Source organism: Ictidomys tridecemlineatus, unplaced genomic scaffold, assembly GCF_052094955.1.
Source record: "Ictidomys tridecemlineatus isolate mIctTri1 unplaced genomic scaffold, mIctTri1.hap1 Scaffold_704, whole genome shotgun sequence".
NCBI classification, from domain to species: domain Eukaryota; kingdom Metazoa; phylum Chordata; class Mammalia; order Rodentia; family Sciuridae; genus Ictidomys; species Ictidomys tridecemlineatus.
This window is the reverse complement of record NW_027525022.1, coordinates 114,595-138,435: the sequence shown is the minus strand read 5'-3', so window position 1 is coordinate 138,435 and position 23,841 is coordinate 114,595. Positions and strand designations below refer to the sequence as shown.

At 40.2% G+C, this 23,841-nt stretch overlaps 1 long non-coding RNA gene across 1 annotated transcript in view; it reads right to left on the bottom strand.

The window, feature by feature from the left end:
- The window catches only part of LOC144374469 (uncharacterized), a 33,582-nt gene extending 11,836 nt beyond the window's left edge, over positions 1 to 21,746 (bottom strand). Inside the window, exons 1-3 of the long non-coding RNA XR_013433854.1 lie at positions 21,633 to 21,746; positions 17,867 to 17,981; positions 12,317 to 12,396 (exon numbers count right to left, since the gene is read on the bottom strand). This is a non-coding gene — a long non-coding RNA (uncharacterized LOC144374469). The remainder of the gene's footprint in view (positions 1 to 12,316; positions 12,397 to 17,866; positions 17,982 to 21,632) is intronic.
- Positions 21,747 to 23,841: the final 2,095 nt, after the last annotated feature.

Genomic DNA, 23,841 nt, shown 5'->3' with positions numbered 1-23,841 from the left:
TTTCTTTTCAATCTCTGTATAAAGATAAAACTAAGCCTGGCATGGTGGCACATGCCTGTAATCTCAGCATCTTGGGAGGCTGAGGCAAGAGGATTTTGAATTCAAAGCCAGCCTCAGCAACTTAGTGAGGCCTTAAGTAACTCTGTGAGACCCTGCCTCTAAATAAAATATAAAAAAGGTCTGGGGATGTGGCTCAATGATTAAGTGTCCCTAGATTCAATCCCCAGTACCTCCACACCAAAAAAAAAAAAAAAACATTAAACTACTCTAAAGTAAAACCTTAGGACATGGTTATATTTTCTCAAACACTTACTTGTTTAATTATTCATACAGTTAATTACTGGTAACTGACACTCTTAGCTAGTTCTGTATTTTATTATGAACATTCATAACACAAAAATCAAATAGTTCAAACTAACATAAAATTCAAAGTATGTGCTTCTTTTACATATTTCATGTTGAAGTAATAACATAAGTAAACTCCTTATATTTTTATGCTGCCACTAGGTTCTAGGTTTGCCTTCTTAAAACTTGATCACTAGAGGAGAAAAAAAATGACATTTTAGAGATTCTATTTAAACTCCTGGTTTAACTTTCCTGAAAGAGTGACTTTATATTTAAAAAGTCCTAATCCAAATTGACTCACTGTGTCTGAATCATTTATCCCAAAGAATCCTTGTCTCTATTTTATTTATATGCATACCTTTTTAGCAGCAATATAATCAAATATTTGTGACTGGGACAAATAGTCAAAGAAATAGTCATCTCCTCCAAGAACTCTGCAGGAAGTGGTGAGCCAAGAGAAGCAGAGGTGTCAGCTTGGTCCAGAAATTATATTAGATGCTACTGTGTTGTGAGAAAACACTTTACCTTTTAGAAATCACAAGGAGCTATGGATGCCCACACTCTTGTATGAGTCTAACTCTAGTTGAACTTCTAAGTAATTTTATTGTCACTAGCACATCATGAAGTTAATATCAACTAAAGGATCTATAAAGCTGGGGATGTAGAAAGATTTCCTAGCATGCAGGAGTCCCTAGGACCAACCCCCAGAACCACAAAAAAATGAATGTGACTTATTTTTATAATCAAATAGAAAATGAATAATCACTCCTCTTAAGGAAACATGTTGGACCTAAAACACTTGAGACTCTCAGAATCAAAATACTCTTCGTACAGTGTATTGCATAGCTAGATCACCATAAACAGTGGTGTCACATCATAAACCATGTTCACATTAAGCATACCATCAAAAACCAACAAAAAGGCTTTATTGACTATTGATAAGAAACATATGATATGAACATAATCTAGCTTAGGAAATTATTAACACATTGGAAACATATGATACTGACATCAAAATCCTCCAGGACAAGCCAGGCACTTTGACTCATGCCTGTCATCTCAGCTATTTGGGAGGATAAAGCAGAAGGATCACAAATTTGAGGCTGACATTAGCAATTCAGCTAGACCCTGTCTCAGAATGAAATTGTAACAAAGACTGGGGACATATGTAGTTCAGGGCTTGCATAGCACAAGCAAGGCCCTGGGTTTAATCCCCAGTGCCAAAAAAAAAAAAAATTCTCCAGGTGAGATATCTGACAACTATGGCAGGTACAGAACAAGGCAGAAGCCATTATGTCAACCTCCTCAAAATGATTAAAGTAAACCTGCACTTTGTTCAGCTCACAATACTAACATGTCTGATTTCTGCTTCTAATAATTCAAATGCAACCATTTAAATATGATCAAAAGTGCACGTACTTTTCTAATGAATCCAACAAATATGAGAGACATACTCAACTGCATTCTGAAAGCCACCTTATAAGCACATAGGGGCACCAACATTAGGATAAAATGTAATCATGGCACTTACTACATGAAATAACCCTAAATACTAATAAATACATAATTTCAAAAGAAAGACAAATTTCTGAAATCAAAAGCAAATTGATACATTTTTAAATGATATTTTGAACAGAGGCAAAAAACTTAAAAGAGGTCTTCCACAAGAATTTCAGACAACATAAAGTATCATGTTCATTAGAAGGCCCATCCCTTTGTATGCAAGGAATAAGAGAACTTTCTGATGAATATAGAACTTTAATAGGACACGTGGAAATACTTTCTAAATTTGAAAAAAAATATATCTTTTTTTAAAAAGCTTACTTTTAGTAAATGTATCTGAATTACAAAAAAGCAACTACTGACTTGTCTCTTACATTTTGTAATGATTTGCATCTCAGGAGATTTCATCTATAGTGGTTTTAAATATCATGAAATATCAATAGTTAACATTAAAAATATCATCATCCCTCTTCTCTTTTAAAACTGATTTGAAATTTTCTTAGAATAATTTCATATGAATTTGGAAGAGGCACTTTGGTATATGTGTATATGTGTAAATACATGATCTTTTTAAAAAATTTTTTCTTTTAGTTGTAGTTCAACACAATGCCTTTGTTTTATTTACTTATTTTTATGTGGTGCCGAGGATCAAACCCATGGCCTCCCACGAGCCAGTCGAGTGCTCTACTGCTGAGTCACAACCCCAGCCCCAATACATGATCTTTTGAAACTATATCTCTCATGCTTGAGTCCTGTCAAAGGCATATTCTGTGTGTGTGTGGTGCTGGGATGGACTCCATGGCCTCTCACATGCCAGGCAAGTGCTCTGCCACTAAGCTGCACACCCAGTCTCAAACATATCTTAATAAATGGAAATTAATTAAAATAATTTGATTATGAACCTTTCCAAACAAGACAATTCTCTCAAACAAAACAATTCTCTCAATCAAAAACAAAGTAAGCTAAAAGAAATTTTTAAAATATTCCTTATTAGTGTAATTAAATAGAAAATGAATAAAAAATAGAAGTTCACAGAATTAAAAATCCTATACAGGGCTAGAGTTGTGGCACAAAGGCAGAGCATTTGCCTGGCATGTGTTAGGCCCTGGGTTCAATCCTCAGCACCACATATAAATAAACAAAATAAATAAATAAAATGAAAAGATCCACTGTCAACTAAAAAAATATTTTAAAAATTCTGTAGAAAATTGAAAGAATATTAATTAAAAATTGAACAGCAAAAACCTATTACACGGAACCAAAGGCCATGGGGAATTACATAGCAAAATAACTCTAAAATAAGAAAAATAAATAAATCAATTAGCATAGAAAAGCTTAGACTGATACTTAGAGTTCTCCCACTGGATGGGATCCTGGGATCATCAGGGCTCAAGGCTGGCTGTCATCTGCCCTATAACAAATTCTAATTTTATTTCAAATGTTCATGATCTATAGAGAATAAAAGAGAGAGAAGGTGACTTTTCTAAATTTTTTTTATGGTATGTCAAATTTTGATACTAGTCAAGATAATTCATCCAATGCAGGATGTCAGTGTTTATACAAAAGATGTTATTTGTGCACCATTACAAATATACTGCCAATTAGCACATCAGCCAGGGAGCTGCTCATCCTAGACTAGCAGGGGCAGAGTCTGGAGGAGGGGGATGGAAGGTTAGGAGGAGGGGGGGCCTGGAAGATAAGTGGGGTCTGGAGAAGAGTCAAGGTCTTAAAGAGAAGGAAGGTTGGGCTGGGGTTATGGCTCAGTGGTAGAGCACTTGCCTAGCATGTGTGAGGCACTGGGTTCAAACCTAAGCACCACATAAAAATAAATAAACAAAATAAAGGCATTGTGTCCATGTGCAACAGAAAAATATTTTTTTAAAGAGGAGGGGTGAGGTCTGCAGGAGGGGCAGGACAGGAAGAAGGGAAAGATCTGGAGGAGAGACAGGGTCTGAAGGAGAGGGAGAATGAGTCACAAGGGGGCAGGGCTTCACAGAGGGGTGGGACCTGAGGAAGGGACAGGCCCTGGAACATGAGTAAGACCTAGAGGATAGGCAGGGTAGGAAGGAGGGGAAAGGGTGGTTCAGGAGGACAAGCAGGGCCATAGAATATAGGTGGGGTCTAGAGGAGAGGCAGGGTCTAGAGGGGAAGGCCTTAGCAAGAGGGTCCTGGAGGGGTGGCTTCTTGCTAATTAAACTCTCCACCAAAAGAAAAACATGTGGCTGTGGTAGCTCAGTGGTAGAGTGCTTGCCTAGCATGTGTGAGGCACTAGTTTTGATCCTCACCACCACATAAAAATAAATAAATAAATAAAATATATTGTGCCCTTCTACAACTAAAAAAATTTTTTTAAAAACTAAGCAGAGATTAAAGAAAAAGAAAAATGTGGTTCATGAGTTCAGTTCCACAAAAAACATGAGTTGTATTTTTAATAAATTCTGGCTTTGTTAGAAGTAATATATTTAAACTCAAGCGGCTCAAAAGGCTGAGGCGGAAGGATCTCAACTTCAAAACCAGCCTCAGCAAAAGCAAGGCATGAAGCCTGTCTCTATAATACAAAATAGGGCTGGAGATATGGCTCAGTGGTCACATGCAACAACAACAACAACAAAAAGATAAGTACTGATTTCAATCCCCCGTACCCAAAATAAAAATTAAAAAAATTTTTTAAATAACATAGTGTTAATATATGTACTTTTTAATTTTTTTTTTTTTTACTATGTAACACATCAAGAAAAAGCAAACCATTTAAACACTAAGGAAAACAAGGAAGTGGACTGGGGTCCCCTTCCCTTAGGCTGTACATTCCTCCCTCCCTATACATTCCTCCTTCCTCCCTGCCAGGTTCCCTGGAAACCACCCTGAGTCACTATGTTAAGATGACGAGGGTCATAGCCTAAGGAAGGGTCACTGCTGCACAGGGAGCCAGGATGAAATTGTGAAGGACAGAGTGGGGCTGACAGCCAAGGCTGTCCTCAGCTCTCAGGTCTAGGACAGGGTTTGCTCCTCATGCTTCCCACCATCCCCTCACTGGCTGCCAGGGCTGCCAGAAGCTTCTAAGCCACCTCTCTGAGGCTGCTCTGAGGAAAAGAGAATCACAGGTGTCCCTAGAGACATGACCCATGAGGGTCCCCATGTTTCGCATCTCCTCAGGCTGCTCTGAGCAGAAAACCCCAGGCTTCCCTAAAAATATAACCCATGAGGGTCCCCAAGCCAGGCATCTCCCCCAGGCTACTCAGAGGAGAAGGAAACCCAGGGCCTACATAGAGTTGCAATTCACAAGGCTCCCCACATCTGGTGTCTCCCTCAGGCCAATGTGAGGAGAAGGGAGCCCCAGGCATCACTAAGACATGACTCACAAAAACCCCTAAGCCAAGAGTCCCAGCTGAGGAGAAGGGAGCTCTGTGAGCCCCTGGAGTCATGACCCAGGAGAGTTTCCAACATGGGTCTCTCTCAATCTGCTCTGAGAAGGAAGCTCTGTCCCTCCATGTGGAGTGACCCAACACTCCCAGGAATGGGGCTCTCCCAGGTTGGTCCTGAGGGGGAAGCAGGCTCCTCACTTTCAAAAAGGTGGCATTAAAGATGGCAGTGAGGCCCCACCCCTGATTGACCACTCCCCCTTAGGCCAAGCACAGCAACCCTGGCTACCACCCCAGGCAGCTCTGAGGAGAAGGGAACCCAGGGCTACTTAGAGACATGACCCACGAGGTTCTCCAGGCCTGGCATATCCCTCAGGCTGCAGTAAGGATGAGGCTTCCCCGCATTGTCCCTACAATGTGACCCATGAGGGTCCCCAAACCAGACTTCTCCCTCAGACTGCTCTGAGGAGAATGGAACCCCAGGCATCCCTAGAGACATGACTCACAAAAGTCCCTAAGCCAAGAGTCCACTGAGACTGCTCTGAGGAGAAGGGAGTTCCATGAGTCCCTGGAGGCATGACCCATGAGAGTCCCCAACCTGGGTGTCTCTCTCAATCTGCTCTGAGAAGGGAGCTCTGCTCCTCCCTGTGGAGTGACCCAACACTCCGAGGACTGGGGCTCTCCTGGATTGGTCTTGAGGGGAAAGCCAGCTCCTCACTCTCAAGGAGGCAGCCTTAAAGATGGCGCTGAGGCCCCGCCCCTGGTTGGCCATACCCCCATTGGCCAAGCACAGCAACCCTGGCAAGGCTCCAGGCAGCTCTGAGGAGAAGGGAACCCAGGGCTACTTAGAGACCTGACTCACGAGGCTCCCCAGACCTTGCATCTCCTTCAGCTGCTGTAAGGATGAGGGAGCCCACCAGTGTCCCTAGAATGTGACCCAAAATGGTCCCCATACCAGGCATTTACCTCAGGCTGCTCTAAGGAGAACAGAACCCTGGGCGTCCCTAGAGACATGACCCAAGAGGATGCCAGCACCAGGCGTCTCCCACAGGCCACTCTGAGTTGAAGGGAGCCTCAGGCACCCCTAGAGATGTGGCCCACGAGGGTCCCCACACCCAGTGTCTCTCTCAGGCTGCTGAGGAGAAGGAAACCCCAGGCATCCCTAGAGACAAAACTCATGAAAGTCCCTAAGCCAAGAATCAATGCTGAGGCTGCTCTGAGGAGAAGGGAGCTCCATGAGTCCCTGGAGGCATGACCCACGAGAGTCCACAACCTGGGTGTCTCTCTCAATCTGCTCTGAGAACGGAGCTCTGCCACTCCCTGTGGAGTGACCCAACACTCCGAGGACTGGGGCTCACCCGGGTTGGTCCTGAGGGGGAAGTCAGCTCCTCACTCTCAAGGAGGCAGCAATAAAGATAGTGGCAAGGCCCTGCCCCTTATTGACCACACCCCTTTGGCCATGTGCTGTGCAGGAGCTCCTCCCAGCTCAGAGGCGGGGCCTTTCCTGGCTCCCTGGTGAATGTCAGCACCTTCTTCCACCCTCAGCAGTTACTGAATAAAATATGTTCCCACTGCTCTAACTAGGTCTGGCTGTGGCACCTGAGGAGTGGAATCTCAGAAAAGGAGAAATGGAGTCCAGGAGACCCCTCACTGCACTCCACCAGGCAAAGTGCTGCAGCAGCCCAAGGGCAGAGGCCAGAAACAGACCACCTCAGAGGCTTCTGGGACATGTAGTCTTTGAGACAGAGTAACTTAGCCAGGGACTGCTCCAATTCAGAATCAGGGGTTTTAAGAAAATCTGTTAATTCCCAGCCCAGGGTGATCACTGTAGGAGGGTAGAAGAACATGAGCTCAGACCAAATTCCCAGCAGCCTATGATTGCATTCTAGATCATTCAGTCTGTCCTGCCTGTCCAGCTCTCACCATGGATGCCTCTGGGAGCTGCAGGCTACAAGATTCAGGGTTCTCGGGGTTTCTGGACAGTGTAGTCTGATGCTCTGCTCACACAGTCTTTGCCCTTCAGGACCATAGAAGCTGTGTGCCATGTGCTGGCCCAGACTCCCTGGAGAACCCTGGCAGTGGACTCTGGTGTTCTACCCATGCATTCCTCACCCCAGAAGCCTAGAGGTTGCAAGTAGCACATTCACCCTCATACTACCAGGATTCTGGGTAGTGCATTCTTGTATTCTACAATGCAGCCCAGCTGCAGAGGTCTCTGTGAGCTGCAGGCTACTCAGGCACCCCTAGTGATTCTGAACAGTGTAGCCTGGAATTCTGCACACTCAGCTCTCACTCCAGAAGTCTATGGGGGCTTCAAGTAGCACATTCAACCTCATACCCTCACCCAGGATTCTGGGTAGTGTAATCCGGTATTCTACAATGCAGCCCCCACTGCAGAGGTCTCTAGAAATTGCAGGCTACACAGTCACACAGGCATCTCTAGGGATTCTAGACAGTGTTTTCTGGTGTTCTGCCCACGCAGCATCACTACAGTGGATTCTGAAAGCTGCAAGCCCCCAAGGATCATGGGTATTATATCCTGGTGCTATGTTCAACTGTACAGTGACTACTTAGAGCTCAGAGCCTCAGGGAATTCTGAGTATTATACTCAGTTCTACTCAGTCAGCTCTGACCACAGAGGTCACTGAGAGCTGTGGGCCATTGATTATTCTGGGTGGTGCAATCCATTCTACCTAAGGGGACTTCACCCCCATCATAGCTCTGGGATCTGTGTAGCATAAACCTACCTAGACACCCCTGAGGAGTCTGTGTAGTGCAATACAAAGTTGCCCCGGTGGTATTCAAAAGGAAGGTGTCTGGGAGTTGCAGGCCCCCAGGGATTCTGGGTAGTATAGTCTTGCCCTCTACCTCCATAGCCCTCACTGTGGAAGCCTCTGAGAGTTCTAGGCCACATGGACACGGGGAACCTCCAAGAATTCCAGGTAGTCTAGTTCAGCTCCCTACCCTGAAGCCCTCATTATTGCAGATCCTGGGAACTGCAATTCCCCCTGAGGATTCTGGATAAGGTAGTCCACTGTTTTGCCTACATGCCCCTACTGCAGGGCCATGAGAACTGAAGGCCACATGCTTGCCTTGGTACTGAAGACCTCACTGAGGAAGCCTCCTGGAATTGCAGGCAGCACACTCACCAGTGTGTCCCCAGGAATTGTAAGTAGTGTAGTCTGACCTGCATAATGCAGAACTCTAACTTGGGAGGCCTCTGTAAGTTGCAGGCTGCATATTCACCTGGGCAACACACCCCACCAAGGACTATGGATACTGTAGTTAAGTTCTCAGTCCAACAGTCCTCACAACAGAGGATCCTAAGAGCTGCTGGCACCGAGATTTGTGTGTAATTTAGTCCTGTGTTTTTCCTACTCACTGCAGAAAATTCTGAAACTAAAGTTTCCCCTTAGGATTGTGGGTAATGCAGTTCAGTGGTTTGCCCACTCACCACATAGGATTCTTCTGGTAGCTGCAGTCTCTAATCCCTGCACATTCCTGCTAAGGATCACAGGAGCTGAAGACCCCATGCTTTCCCTGGGACCCTGGAGATTCTAGGAAGTGAGCACTACCAACAAAACCATCACCATCATCATCTAGGACTTACAGGGTTCCAGGGTATGTAGGCATCCCCAGAGATTCTGAGCATTTAAGTCTGGTATTCTGCCCTTACAATTCTCACCCCCAGAGGCACCTGGGCAGAGCAGGCACCCTAAATTAATTGGCAGCATAGTTTGATTTTTTGTCAGTACAGCCCTCTCTGCAGAGGTCTCAGCAAGCTGCAGGTCCCCAAGAATTATGTGTAGTACAGTTTGTCATTTGACCCATGCTGCCCTCACTTCAAAAGGCTCTGGTAACTGCAATGAGGATTCTGTAATTACCCAGCATTCAGGGTACTGCAATCCATCATAATCTTTACTTCAATAGTACATCATAATCTTTACAAGCAGCAAAATACATGGCCCATAGACAAAATTTCATTGATTTTAGCAATCATGTAGAGAAAACAGTGAAATTTGTAAACTGGAATAAGAAAAATTTTAAAACATTAATATTTCAAATAGAGACCCCAAATTTGAAGTACTTTCATGTAAGTCTTAAAGTACAATCATTTTTTCAGAAATTCTTGAAATGTTTAGAAAAAAATCAAATGAAATATAAGTAAATGCAGACATACTTTGTTCAGGTCTCAATATAATTAAGATGAAATTATCTCAAACCTGACCTGAAGATTCAGTGCATTCCAGAAATTCCCAAAAAGCTGTTTTTAAACCTAGACTAGACAGCACTGACTGCAATAGGACACACTTCAAGAAGCCACACATATACATGCCGGAACCTATCAAAATACTCTCTAGACTTGCATTTAAAATGGGAAACTGTAAAACCATAGAAGATGTGCATGACCACATGTTTCATGATGAGGTTCTAAATACAGCCCCCCCCCCCAAAAAAAATCCATGAAAGCTGGGGATGTGGCTCAGTTTTTAAGCACCCCTGGGTTCAATCCTTGCTACCAAACAAACAAACAATAACAACAACAAAACCTTGAAAGAAAAAACTGATAATGTGGACTGTATTAAACTGTTCTGTTAAAAAAATCATATTAAGGAAATAAAAAGACAAGTCAAAGACTGGGAGAAATGTTGGAAAGTATATGTCTAAAACAAACTTGTGTACAAAATATAGTAAGACACTCAACATTAACACAACATAATGAGTAAAGATCTAAACAGACAATGCACAAGAAAGATACAAGATGGCAAAGAAGCATAGAAATGACTCTTAGTATCACCTGTCATGAGGAAAGCACAAACTAAGACCCCAAGGTGCACTGCACAACTACTAAGCTGCTAAGGTCTTTACTAAGTGCAGTATCAACCATGAGGATGATGAGCAGCCACAGGAACTCTTATGCATTGCTGGTACAGCACACAACAGCTCACCACTATCAAAAAAAATGGCCATTTTCCCCAAAGTTAGACATGGTGTCACCATATAATCCTAAAAATATAGAAAACTGCCTCAAAAATGTATATTTAGATAACAGAAGGCAATTACATATAGCAGTTCTATCCACAATGCCCCAAATACCTTAAGCAATCAGGATGTGCTTCAATGGGTGAACAAATAGCATAACTGCTATGAATCCACACCATGGAGGCCCTGGTGTCTCTGAGTTCCCCCAGGTCTCTACTCTGGTCTGGACCCTGGACTGCCTTTACCTTTGCACACCTCACAGGGGGAAAAGTGAATTCTGAATAGAAACACCTGTAAATGCAGCTGATAAACTCAGGCTCAGAATGCAATTGCTGCCTATGGAAAGAGATTAAAAAGTTCTGGATGTGGGTGGTAAGCTCAGAAAAATGCAAGCACAACAACCCAGGCCTGCATCTTTGTTCATAGGAGCTTCCTGGGGAACAACAGACAAACATGGAGGCAACTCCAGGATCCCCACAGAACTACATCTAGGGGAGAACCTGGAGGTGGCTGCCATTAGGGCCCCTGTGACCCACCTTTGATTAACTTAGAGGATATTATGCTACAGCTTCATACCCCCGACCCAATTTTAATTTCCTATCTTTCCTCAGGTTGCAAATGCATCCTGAGCTTGGATTCTGTTGATTGATTAGCTTGTTTAGTGTTACAGAGAGCTGTGCCACTAACTAGTCCTGATGCACAACCTCAGAAATTTACTGTTCTTGTTATTCAACATATGTTTGCATATTTTAGCTAAAATAGAGCCCATCATCCCATGTTTTGATCCATCAGAATCTTATCTTTATACTCTAATCTTTATGTTTTTTTTTAAGAGACAGTGAAAGAGGAGAGAGAGAGAGAGAGAGAGAGAGAGAGAGAGAGAGAGAGAGAGAGAGAGAGAGAGAATTTTTTAGTATTTATTTTTTAGTTATCGGTGGACACAACATCTTTGTATGTGGTGCTGAGGATCGAACCCAGGCCGCACGCATGCCAGGCATGCGCACTACCACTTGATCCACATCCCTAGCCCTTATGCCACTTTTAATATCTATAGTAAAGGCCATAGAAGAGATCTTCAGTTTTAGATACTATATCAAGGATGTCATATTAATAATTAATAATAATATAATGATAATAAAATAATTATATTAATATAATATACAGGGAATTTACAATATTAGTTTTATGGGTTACTCTATGGATGTTATATTATTATTAAAAGTCACAGGGTAGTTGGGCTGGGGTTATGGCTCATTTGTAGAGTGCCTGCCTAGCACATGTGAGGCACTGAGTTCAATCCTCAGCATCACATTAAAAAAAATAAAAGGTATTGTTTCCATATACAACTAAAACAATATTTTAAAAAAATTCAGTGTAGCTATTATATTACTTTTATATGTCACAGTATGAATATTATATTAATATTTAAGGCCATAGAGAAGCTATTATATTGTTTTTAGATGGTATATATGAATATATATATTTAATATATATTTAAATATATTAAATTTTTAAAGAGTATTAAAGCCCACGGGCAAATATTTTATTAGTTTTAGGTGCTAGCTTAACAATATCATATTAATATTAAGGGACCTTGGCAAATGTTATAATATGGATATCATATTAGTACTAAAAGCCACAAGACAGCTATTATATTAGTTTCAGATGCTATAATATGGACATTGTATTAATATTAAAGGCCACAGGAAAGGTATGTTATTAGTTTTAGGTCCACATATGGATATAATACTAAATCACACATTTCAGCTACTATGTCAATTTCTGATGCCATAATATGGATACCATATTAGTTATAAAGTTCACAGGGGAGTTATTACATCCATTACAAGTTCATAGTATGGATGACATGTTTGTATTAAAAGGTCACAGGCAGCTCTTCAGTTTTAAAACTAATATTATATCCACATTATAGCATGTAAAACTGATATAACAGCTTTCCTTTGGCCTTAAAGCTTCCCTTTGGCCCACAAATGTTCTGTGTTTGGGACTGGGGTCTCTGATGGCTTCATAAATGTGGCATGCTTGGTGGCTAGGAAGTTTCTGTGCCAAGATGAGAAATGCCTGGATACTAGGAAAACTTCTGTGCAAAGACAAGGGATGCCTACCTGCTGTAGCAATGCCTTGCATTAGAAGGCTTTGTGCTAGAGTCTTATTGGCTTTGACCTTGATCACAGGCACACAGCTCCTGGGAATAAAGAAACACTCTTGTTATACAATAAAAATGTTTCCCCAAGTTCCTATGCTCCTGGACCTGCCCACCTAACAGTAACTGTAAATAAAAAACTTTTTTGATAGCTACACAAAGCTTCTAACATTGCATATTGTAACTATAGAATGTAACTAAGGAATAAGCTGCATAAGGTTGCTAACTCTATAACCTTCCAAATGACACAATAAACAATAGTATATTACTGATTCCAATGACCAAATGCAACCTATTGATATAAATAAAGCTGGCAGCTTGACCATTCTGCCATTCTGTCATTCTGACTCTGCATCTTCTCTCTCTGTCTCTTTTTATTTTCCTTACATTTAAATTAACATCCATACAGTTATCTATAAAGCTAATATAATAGCTACCCTGTGACGATATTATTGATATTACATTAATATTAAAGGCCACAGGGAAGCTATAATATTAGTTTTAGTTGCAATATTATGGATATCATAGTAGTATTAAAAGCCATTGAAGGTATTACCTTAGTTTTGGATGCTATAATACTTATATCATAATATGATTAAACACCACAGGGTAACTATTAAATTTAGATGTTATATTATTGATATAAGAAGCCAAAGGGCCACTATTATATTATTTCTAGATAGTACAGTATTGTTTTAGTAAGCTTTTTCTGCCATTGTGTCTAAAATTCCTGATAAGAACAATTTTTAGAGAATGAAAATTTTATTTGACACTTATATTTTCCAGGTCTCAGTCTGTAGAAGACCAACTCCACGGCTCTTGCCAAAATGATATAGAGGTAGGAAGCAAATCAAGACATGGCAAAGAGGAAGCAGATAGAGAGTTCTGCTCACCAGAGACAAATATACCCTCCAAAGAAATGTCCCCAGTGACCCACCTTCTCCAGCTACACACTACCTTCCTACAGTTACCATCCAGTTAAACACTATCAGTGAATTAATGCCCTCACTAGGTTAAGGCTCTCATAACCAAATAATTTCACCTTTAAATCTTTCTTGCCTTTTCTCATGCATGAGCTTTAGAGTAACACTTCATATATAAACCATAACATTGTGCCCTTGGCCCCAAAAATCATGTCCATCTCATGATGCAAAATACATTGAGTTCATATCCAGGAGTCCACATGTTCTTAACAGTTCCAGTATTCCCCAAAAGTCTAAGTCCAAAACCTCTTCTGAAACTTAAGAAAATCTCAGCATGAGATCCCATAAAAATCAAAGCAAGCTACATAATTCAATATATAATGGCATAGATTAAACATTTCCATTCTACAAGTGATAAACAGGGGCATAGAAAGAAGAGATGGGACCAAAACAAGACCAAAATCCAGCTGGGCAAACAAGATCTGTAGTTCCATATCAAGCATGCCAAGTGAGCACATTACCGCTTGAGCCACATCCCCAGCCCAACAGATTACTATCAAATGCCAGAGGTCAGCTATTATGTTAACTTTATATGCTATCATATGGATATGCTATATTATAGGGTTTATTGCTATCATATGGATATTTTACTTAAAATGACAAGGGGGCTATTTTATTACTTTTCGAGGGCATAATATGGATAAAATATTAATGTTAAATGCCACAGTCTAGCAATTATATTAGTTTTAGAAGATATAGTTTGGGTATATTACCTATAAGGACCACAGGGCTAATATTTTATCAGTTTTAGATGCTATTATGGGTATCATATAAATATTAAGGCCAAAGAGTAATTATTATATCAAGTTAAGATGCTATAATAAGGATCTCTATTGATATTAAAGGATACAGAGCAGCTATTATATCAATTTTAGATGCAATAGTATGTATTACATTAGCTTTATGGCTACAGAAAAGATATTATATTAGCTTGAAATGCTATAGTATGGATAGTACTTTAGTATAAAAGGCTATAGGGAGGCTATAATGTTAGTTTTGGATGTTATGGCATGAATATTATATTAACATTAAATGTCACAGAGAAACTATTATATATCAGTTTTAGATGTTACACTCTTAATATCATATTAGTATTAAAGACATCAAGGCAACTATTGTATTTATTTTAGATCTATGACATGTATCTTATTGTTTCAGTCATCTTTTTTGCTGCTTTAACCAAAGGACCTGACAAGAACAATTTTAAAGGAGGAAAAGTTCATTTAGGGGCTCACAGTTTCAGAGATCTCAGCCAATAGATGGCCAACTCTATTCCTTGGGGCTTAAGGTGGGGCAGAAGAGTGTGGTGAAGGAAAGTGGTGATCAGGAAGCAGAGAACATAAGCTCAGCTCACCAAATATGTACCCCAAAGGCACAGCCTCAATGACCCACCTCCTCCAGCTACACACTATCCACCTGCAGTTTCCACTCAGTTAATTCCTGTCAGAGGATTACTAATTTGGGTTAAGGCTCTCATAACCCATCATTTCACCTTTAAACTTCATTACATTGTTTCACACATGAAACATATCCAAACCAATTATTTGGTATTAAGGCCACAGTGCATCTATTATTTTAAATACTGCAGTATGGATATTGTATTAATATTAAAGGCCACAGGGTAGCTAATATATTTTATTAGCTTTAGATACTATAGGATGGATATTATATGAATATCAAAGGCCACAGGGCAACTATTGCATCAGTTTTAGATGTTCCAATATGAATATCATATTAGAATTAAACACTCCAGTCTATTGATTTTAATGCTATCCTATAAATATCATATTAGTTTAATGGCCACAAAGCTGACATTATATTAGTTTAAGGTGATACAATATCATATTAATTCTATAGGACCTATTTACCAGTTTTACATGGAGCACCTATTTATCAGTTTTAGATTTATAATATGGATATTAAATAAATATTAAATTTTATAAGAAGCTTATTAAATTGGCCTCACAGGTTATAGGAATGATATAACATTAATATTAAAGGCCACAGGACATCTATTACATCAGTTTTGGAGGCTATAATATTAGTATCAAAAGCTACAGGGGAGCTATTAAGTTTAACATGCTTTAGCATGGATGTTACTTAGTATTAAATTTTATTGCACACCTACTTACTTGTTATAGATATTATAGTTTGAATCTATTGGTAATAAAGACCTCCGATATCATTTTTTGCTATAATATGGAAATAATATTAATATTCAAGGTCACAGAACAGTTATTTAATCAGTTTTCCATGCTATAGTATGAATAACAAACCAGTAATAAAGGCCACAAGACAGATATTGTATTAAATTTAGAGGTCACAGTATGAATATTATGATATTAAAGTCTTGAGGGCAGATATCATATTAGTTTTGGATGCTATACTATCAATATTAAATGACACAAGGAAGTTATTACATTACTTTTTCATGGTATATTATAAATATTATATTAGCACTAAAGGCCACAGAGCAGTTATTACTTTAGTTTTAAAGAGCATAATATGTTTAACATATTACATATCATATTAAAGGGCCCAAGCAGCTACTATATTAAGTTTAGGAGCTACAATATGGATAGCATATTAGTATTAGAGTCCACAAGGTATCTATTATACTAGTTTTAAATCCAACATTATGGATATAATATTTGTCCTAAGGACACAGGACATATGTACTATTAAATGAAGATGCTATATTATAATATTAATATTTAAAGCCAGAAATCATATATTATGTAATATATGCTATTATATGGATATTATAGTAAGATTAAAGGACACAGATCATCTATTATGATAGCTTGAGTTGCAGTAGCATGGATATCATATTGGTATTTAACGCCACAGTGCCACTATTTTATTGGTACTGGATATACTGTAGCACAGATATCATATTAATATAAAAGCCACTGGGAGGCTATTATATTAATTTTGATGCTATACTATAAAAATTGTAATAGTTTCAAAGTTATAGGGCAGCTACTATATTAGTTTTAGATGATAAATTAGCTATTATATCAGTTTCAGAGGCTACAGTACAAATATGTTAGTATTAAAGTGAACAGGTTAGATACTATATTGGCATATAAATGTCATAGGGAAGCTACTAAATTAGTTCAATATGCTATAATATTGACATTGCATTGATATGGAAGACCACAATTCAGCTATTGTATCAGCTTTAAATACTGTAGTATGAATACCTATTAGCATTAAAGGCCACAGGGCACTCTAGTTTTAGAAGCTTTGGTGTGGATATATATGGCTATTATAGATTACAGGCAGCCATTTCATCAGATTTAGATCAACAGTATATTTTATTAATATTAAAGTTTTATATTCTGTTATAATTATTGTATTACTATGAAATTCTAGAGGGCTGCTTTATTATCAGTTTTGGTGCTATAGTATGTATGCACTATCAGTATTAAAACATCACTTGACAGCTATTACATTAATTTCAGAGGCCACAGTTTTTATCTCAATATTAAAGGCTACCAGGCAGCTATTATGTTAGTTTTAGATGCTACAGTATGGATATTATGTTAATATTACAGGTCACAGAGCAGCTATTATATTAGTTTTTAGAAGGTATAATATGGACATCTTTAATATTAAACACAACAGGCACCTATTAGTCTTAGGTACTATAGCATGGATATCATTAGTATTAAAGACCACAGGGAAGCTATTATAATATTTTCTAGACACCATAGTGCATATCATATTACTCTTGAAGGCCAAAAGGAAGCTATTTTATTCATTTTAGATCTATAGTATGAATATAATATTAGAATAAAAGACTACATGGAGAGTATAATAATGCTAAATATGAATAAAATTAGTATTAAAAGGCAACAGGACAGCTATTCTGTTAGTTTCAGAGGCTAAAGTATTGATATTAAACTAAAGCCAAAAGCTACAGGGCAGCTATTATATTAGTATTAGATGCTATAGTATGGCTATCATATGACATTTATAGGTGACAGGGCACCTATTTTATTACTTTTAGATGGTATAATATGGATATTAATAGTAAAGACCAAAATTCAGATATTATATTGGATTTATGTGCTATAGTATGGATATAATATAAGTATTAAAGACCAAAGGGCAGCTGATATAGTACTTTAGGATGCTACAGTATGCATATTACATAAATATTAAAAATCAAAGTCAGCTACTGTTACTTTTAGATTGCATATTATAGATATCATATGATCATGAAAAGACACAAAACAGCTCTTATATTAAGTTTATGTGCTTCTCTGTGGAGATTTTATTATTACTGGAATTCACTGGGCAGATAGTATATTAGTCTCTCTCTCTCTCTCTCTCTCTCTCTTCCTCCCTCCCTCTCTCTCTCCCTCTCTCTTTAAAAAAAAAAATTCTGTAGACAACTGAAAGAATATTAATCAAAAATTGAATTTGAAAAACCTACTGCACAGAACTGGAGACCTGGCCATGGGGAATTACATAGCAAAATAACTCTAAAATAAGAAAATGAATCAATTAGCATACAAAACCTTGGATTGCTACTTAGAGTTCTCCTACTGGATGGGATCCTGGGATCATCAGGGCTCAAGGCTGGCTGTCATCTGCCCTTTAACAAATTCTGATTTTATTTCAAATGTTCATGATCTATAGAGAAAATAAAAAGAGAAAGGTGACTTTTCTAAAGTTATTTTATGGTATATCGAATTCTGATACAGAAAAGATAATTCATCCAATGCACAATGTGTTTATACAACGGTCGTTATTTGTGCACCATTACAAATATACTGCCAATTAGCACAGCAGCCAGGAAGCTGCTCATCCTAGACTAGCAGGGGCAGAGTCTGGAGGAGTGGGAGGGAAGGTCAGAAGGACCAGGGGGCCTGGAAGATGGGTGGGGTCTGGAGAAGAGGCAGGGTCTTAAAGAGGAGGAGGATTGGGCTGGAGTTATGGCTCCATGGTAGAGCACTTGCCTAGCATGTGTGAGGCACTGGGTTCAAACCTTAGCACCACATAAAAATAAATAAACAAAATAAAGGCATTGTGTCCATGTGCAAAACAAAAATTTTAAAAGAAAGAAATAGAGGAAGGTGAGGTCTGCAGGAGGACCAGGACAGGAAGAAGGAAAAGGTCTGGAGGAGAGTCAGGGTCTGAAGGAGGGGGAGAATGAGTCACAAGGGGGCAGGGCTTGGCAGATGGGTGGGACCTGAGGGAGGGACAGGCCCTAGAACGTGAGGAAGACATAGAGGAGAGGCAGGGTAGGAAGGAGGGGGAAGGTGGTTCAGGAAGACAGGCAGGGCCAAAGAATATGGGTGGGGTCTGGAGAAAGAGGCAGAGTCTGGAGGGGGAAGCCTTAGCAGGAGGGTCCTGGAGGGGTGGCTTCTTGCTAATTAAACTCTCCACCAAAACAAAAATGTGTAGCAGTGGTAGCTCAGTGGTAGAATGCTTGCCTAGCATGTGTGAGGCACTGGGTTTGATCCTCAGAACCACATAAAAATAAATAAAATAAATGTATTGTGCCCTTCTATAACTAAAAAAAAAATTTAAACAAAACTAAGCAAAGATTAAAGAAAAAATGTGGTTCATTATTAAAAATACAGGAGATGTATTTTTAATAAATTCTGGCTTTGTTAGAAGTAATATATTTAAACCTAAGCAGCTCAGAAGGCTGAGGTAGAAGGATCTTGAGTTCAAAACCAGCCTCAGCAAAAACAGGCATGAAGCAACTCAGTGAAACCCTGTCTCTATAATACAAAATAGGGCTGCCCCACACCAGGCATCTCCCTCAGGCTGCTCTGAAGAGAAGGGAACCCCGGGAATCCCCAGAGACGTGACCTAAGAGAGTCCCCACACTGGCGTCTCCTCCAGACGCTCTGAGGAGAAGGGAACCCCGGGCCTACTTAGAGACATGACCTGTGAGGGTCTCCAACCCTGGCATCTCCCTCAGGAAACCCTAGAAACATGCCACATGAGGGTCCCCAATACAGGCGTCCCCCTCAGGCTGATCTGAAGACAAAGGAACCCCAGGCATTCCTAGAGCCATGACTCACGAAGTCTGAAAACCAAAGGTCCGCAGAGGCTGCTCTAAGGAGAAGAGAGCTCCAGGAGTCCCTGGAGGCATGACCCACGAGAGTCCCCAACCTGAGTCTCTCTCACAATCTGCTTTGAGAAGGGAGCTCTGCCCCTCTCCGTGGAGTAACCCAACACTCCAGTGAGCTGGGGCTCTCCCAGGTTGGTCCTGAGGGGGAAGTCAGCTTCTCACTTTCAGGGAGGCAGCATTAAAGATGGCGGTGAGGCCCTGCCCCTTCTTGACCAAGCCCCTTTGGCCACGTGCACCAGCTGCTCACGGCTCAGAGGCGGGGCCTCTCCCAGCTCCCTGGTGAATGTCAGCACCTTCCTCCAACCTCAGCAGTTACTGAATAAAATCGGTTCCCACTGCTGTAACTAGGTCTTGCTGTGGCACCATGAGGAGTGGAATCTCAGGAGAGGAGAATGGAGTCCAGGAGACCCCCTCCCTGCACTCCACTAGGCCAAGGGCTGCAGCAGCCTGAGGCAGGTGGGCAGAGGCACAGAGGGAGGCTTCCACAGGGAGTCTAGACCCTCACTCAGGCGCCCAAGGGCAGAGACCACCACAAAGGCTTCTGGGACATGTAGTCTTTGATACAGAATGACTTATCCAGGGTCATTTTAGAATCAGGAATTTTAAGAAAATCTGATAATTTCCAGCCCAGGATGACAACTGAAAGAGGCTAGAAGAACCTGAGCTCAGACCAAATTCCCAGTAGCCTCTGAGAGCATTCTAGGTCATTCAGTCTGTCCTGCCTGTCCAGCTCTCACCATAGATGCCTCTGGGAGCTTCAGGCTACACAGATTCAGGGTTCTCAGGGATTCTAGACAGTGTAGTCTGGTGCTCTGCTCACACAGTCTTTGCCCTTCAGGACCATGGAAGTTGCATGCCATGTGCTAGCCCAGGCACCCTGGAGGACCCTGGCAGTGGACTCTGGTGTTCTACCCATGCAGCCCTCATCCCAGAAGCCTAGGGGCTGCAAGATGCACATTTACCCTCATACCCCCAGGATTCTGGGTAGTGCAGTCTTGAATTCTACAATACAGCCAAGCTGCAGAGGTCTCTGTGAGCTGCAGCTACTCAGGAACCCCTAGTGATTCTGAACAGTGTAGTATGGGATTCTGACCATTCAGCACTCACTCCAGAAGCCTATGGAGTATTCAAGTAGCACTTTAACCCTCATACACCCACCCAGGATTCTGGGCAGTGTAATCTAGTCTTCTGCAATGCAGCCCCCATTGCAGAGGTCTCTAGAAATTGCAGGCTACACAGTCACTCAGGCATCCCTAGGGATTCTGGACAGTGTATTCTGGTGTTCTGCCAATGCAGCCATCACTACAGTGGATTCTGGGAGCTGCAAGCCTCTAAGGATCATGGGTATTATAGCCTGGTGCTATGTTCAACTGTACAGTGACTACTTAGAGCTCGGAGCCTCAGGGAATTCTGAGTATTGTAGTCAGTTCTACTCAGTCAGCCCTGACCACAGAGGTCTCTGAGAGCTGTGGGCCATTGATAATTCTGGGTAGTGCAGTCCATCCTACCTAAGTGGACAAAACCAGAAAATATGTTAAAGGACAACAGGAGATAATGGAAAGATCTCCAATAGAAAGAATTCCCAATGGTTAAACTAGGGATGAATTGAGCAGCAAAGTAGTATTTAAAAGGGGGGGGGAGAACAAAAAACAGCTTAAGGAAACTATCCAGATGACTGATATATATAAATGACTGAATACACAAACAAATGAGGTTGAGTAGAAACCTCTTGTGCAGAATAATTCCATATAATTGAGAGAGACACAGTCATCAAGGAGGTAGAGCTAACTCTCTGATCTCTAAGCATGGGCTCTGCATTATGACTTCCTCCAGAAGAACAGACAATGTGGACATGCAAAAAAAGAGTAACTTCACAGTAAGAAACCTGAAAGGCCCTTCCTCAAGCAGGTGAGCACAATCAATACTACCATTTCACCTTGAGGGCATCAGATGATAGAGCTGCTTTTCATCTCAGTGACCACCTTCCCCCAGTCCAATAGCCCCAGACTAAATATGAGAAACACAAGGAAATCTGAAAGGCACTGCCTCAGCCAGGTGAGCACAGTCAATACTAATATGACAATAAGGACAAGAGATGACAGAGCAGCTCTTCACCTCTGTGACCTGCCTCCCCCAGACCCACAGCCCCAGTTTAAATATAAAAAAAAAGGAAAATTCAAAAAAAATTATAAAAATACCTGACAAGTTGTCCTCAATGCTCTCAAGGTCATCAGAACAAGGAAGTTCATAGAAACTGTCACCCCAAGAGAAGTCTATGGAGACATGATGACTGGATGTCATGTTGGCTCCTAGATGGAATCCTAGAACAGGAAGACACAGAACTGAGAATCCAAAGGATATGTGACTTCAGTTAATGTTAACATACCATTATTTTTTCTTCATGACAAATGGTCTAAGATGTTAACACTTTAGAGACAGCTCACCTAAGTCATAACAAGGTAAGAAACCAGGTTGAGGCTACCTGGGAAATCTCTGCACTTTCTTTTTAATTTCTGTATAAGGATAAAACTAAGCCTGGCATGGTGGCACATGCCTGTAATCTCAGCATCTTGTGAGGCTGAGGCAGGAGGATTTCGAGTTCAAAGCCAGCCTCAGCAACTTAGTGAGGCCTTAAGTAACTCTGTGAGACCCTGCCTCTAAATAAAATATAAAAAAGGTCTGGGGATGTGGCTCAATGATTAAGTGCCCCTGGATTCAATCCACAGTACCCCCACACCAAAAAAAAAAAAAAAACCATTAAACTACTCTAAAGTAAAACCTTAGGACATGGTTATATTTTCTCAAACACTTACTTGTTTAATTATTCATACAGTTAATTACTGGTAACTGACACTCTTAGCTAGTTCTGTATTTTATTATGAACATTCATTACACAAAAATCAAATAGTTCAAACTAATATAAAATTCAAAGTATGTGTTTCTTTTACATATTTCATGTTGAAGTAATAACATAAGTAAACTCCTTATATTTTTATGCTGTCACTTGGTTCTAGGTTTGCCTTCTTAAAACTTGATCACTAGAGGAGAAAAAAAATGACATTTTAGAGATTCTATGTCAACTCCTGGTTTAACTTTCCTGAAAGAGTGACTTTATATTAAAAAAAGTCCTAATGCAAATTGACTCACTGTGACTGAATGACTTATCCCAAAGAATCCTTGTCTCTATTTTATTTATATGCATACCTTTTTAGCAGCAATATAATCAAATATTTGTGACTGGGACAAATAGTCAAAGAAGTAGTCATCTCCTCCAAGAACTCTGCAGGAAGTGGTGAGCCAAGAGAAGCAGAGGTGTCAGCTTGGTCCAGAAATTATAATAGATGCTGCTGTGCTGTGAGAAAACACTCTACCTTTTAAAAATCACAAGGAGCTATGGATGCCCACACTCTTGTATGAGTTTAAATCTAGTTGAACTTCTAAGTAATTTTATTGTCACTAGCTCATCATGAAGCTAATGACAACTAAAGGATCTATGGGCCTGGGGATGTAAAAAGATTTCCTAGCATGCAGGAGTCCCTAGGACCAACCTCCAGAACCACACACACACAAAAATTGTGTATTCTTTTTATAATCAAATAAAAATGAATAATCACTCCTTTTAAGGAAACATGTTGGACCTAAAACACTTGAGACTCTCAGAATCAAAATACTCTCCTTACAGTGAATTGCATAGCTAGATCACCATAAACAGTGGTGTCACATCATAAACCATATTCACATTAAGCATACCATCAAAAAACAACAAAAAGGCTTTATTGACTGTTGATAAGAAAAATGAACATAATCTAGCTTAGGAAATTATTAACACATTGGAAACATATGATACTGACATCAAAATCCTCCAGGACAAGCCAGGCACTTTGACTCATGCCTGTCATCTAGGCTATTTGGGAGGGTAAAGCAGAAGGATCACAAATTTGAGGCTGACATTAGCAATTCAGCTAGACCCTGTCTCAAAATGAAATTGTAACAAAGACTGGGGACATATGTAGCTCAGGGCTTGCATAGCACAAACAAGGACCTGGGTTTAATCCCCAGTGCCAAAAAAAAAAAATTCTCCAGGTGAGACATCTGACAACTATGGCAGGTACAGAACAAGGCAGAAGCCATTATGTCAGCCTCCTCAAAATGATTAAAGTAAACCTGCACTTTGTTCAGCTCACAAGACTAACATGTCTGATTTATGCTTCTAATAATTCAAATATAACCATTTGAATATGATCAAAAGTGCATGTACTTTTCTAATGAATCCAACAAATATGAGAGACATACTCAACTGCATTCTGAAAGCCACCTTATAAGCACATAGGGGCACAACACTAGGATAAAATGTAATCATGGTATTTCCCACATGAAATAACCCTAAATACTAATAAATACCTTAAA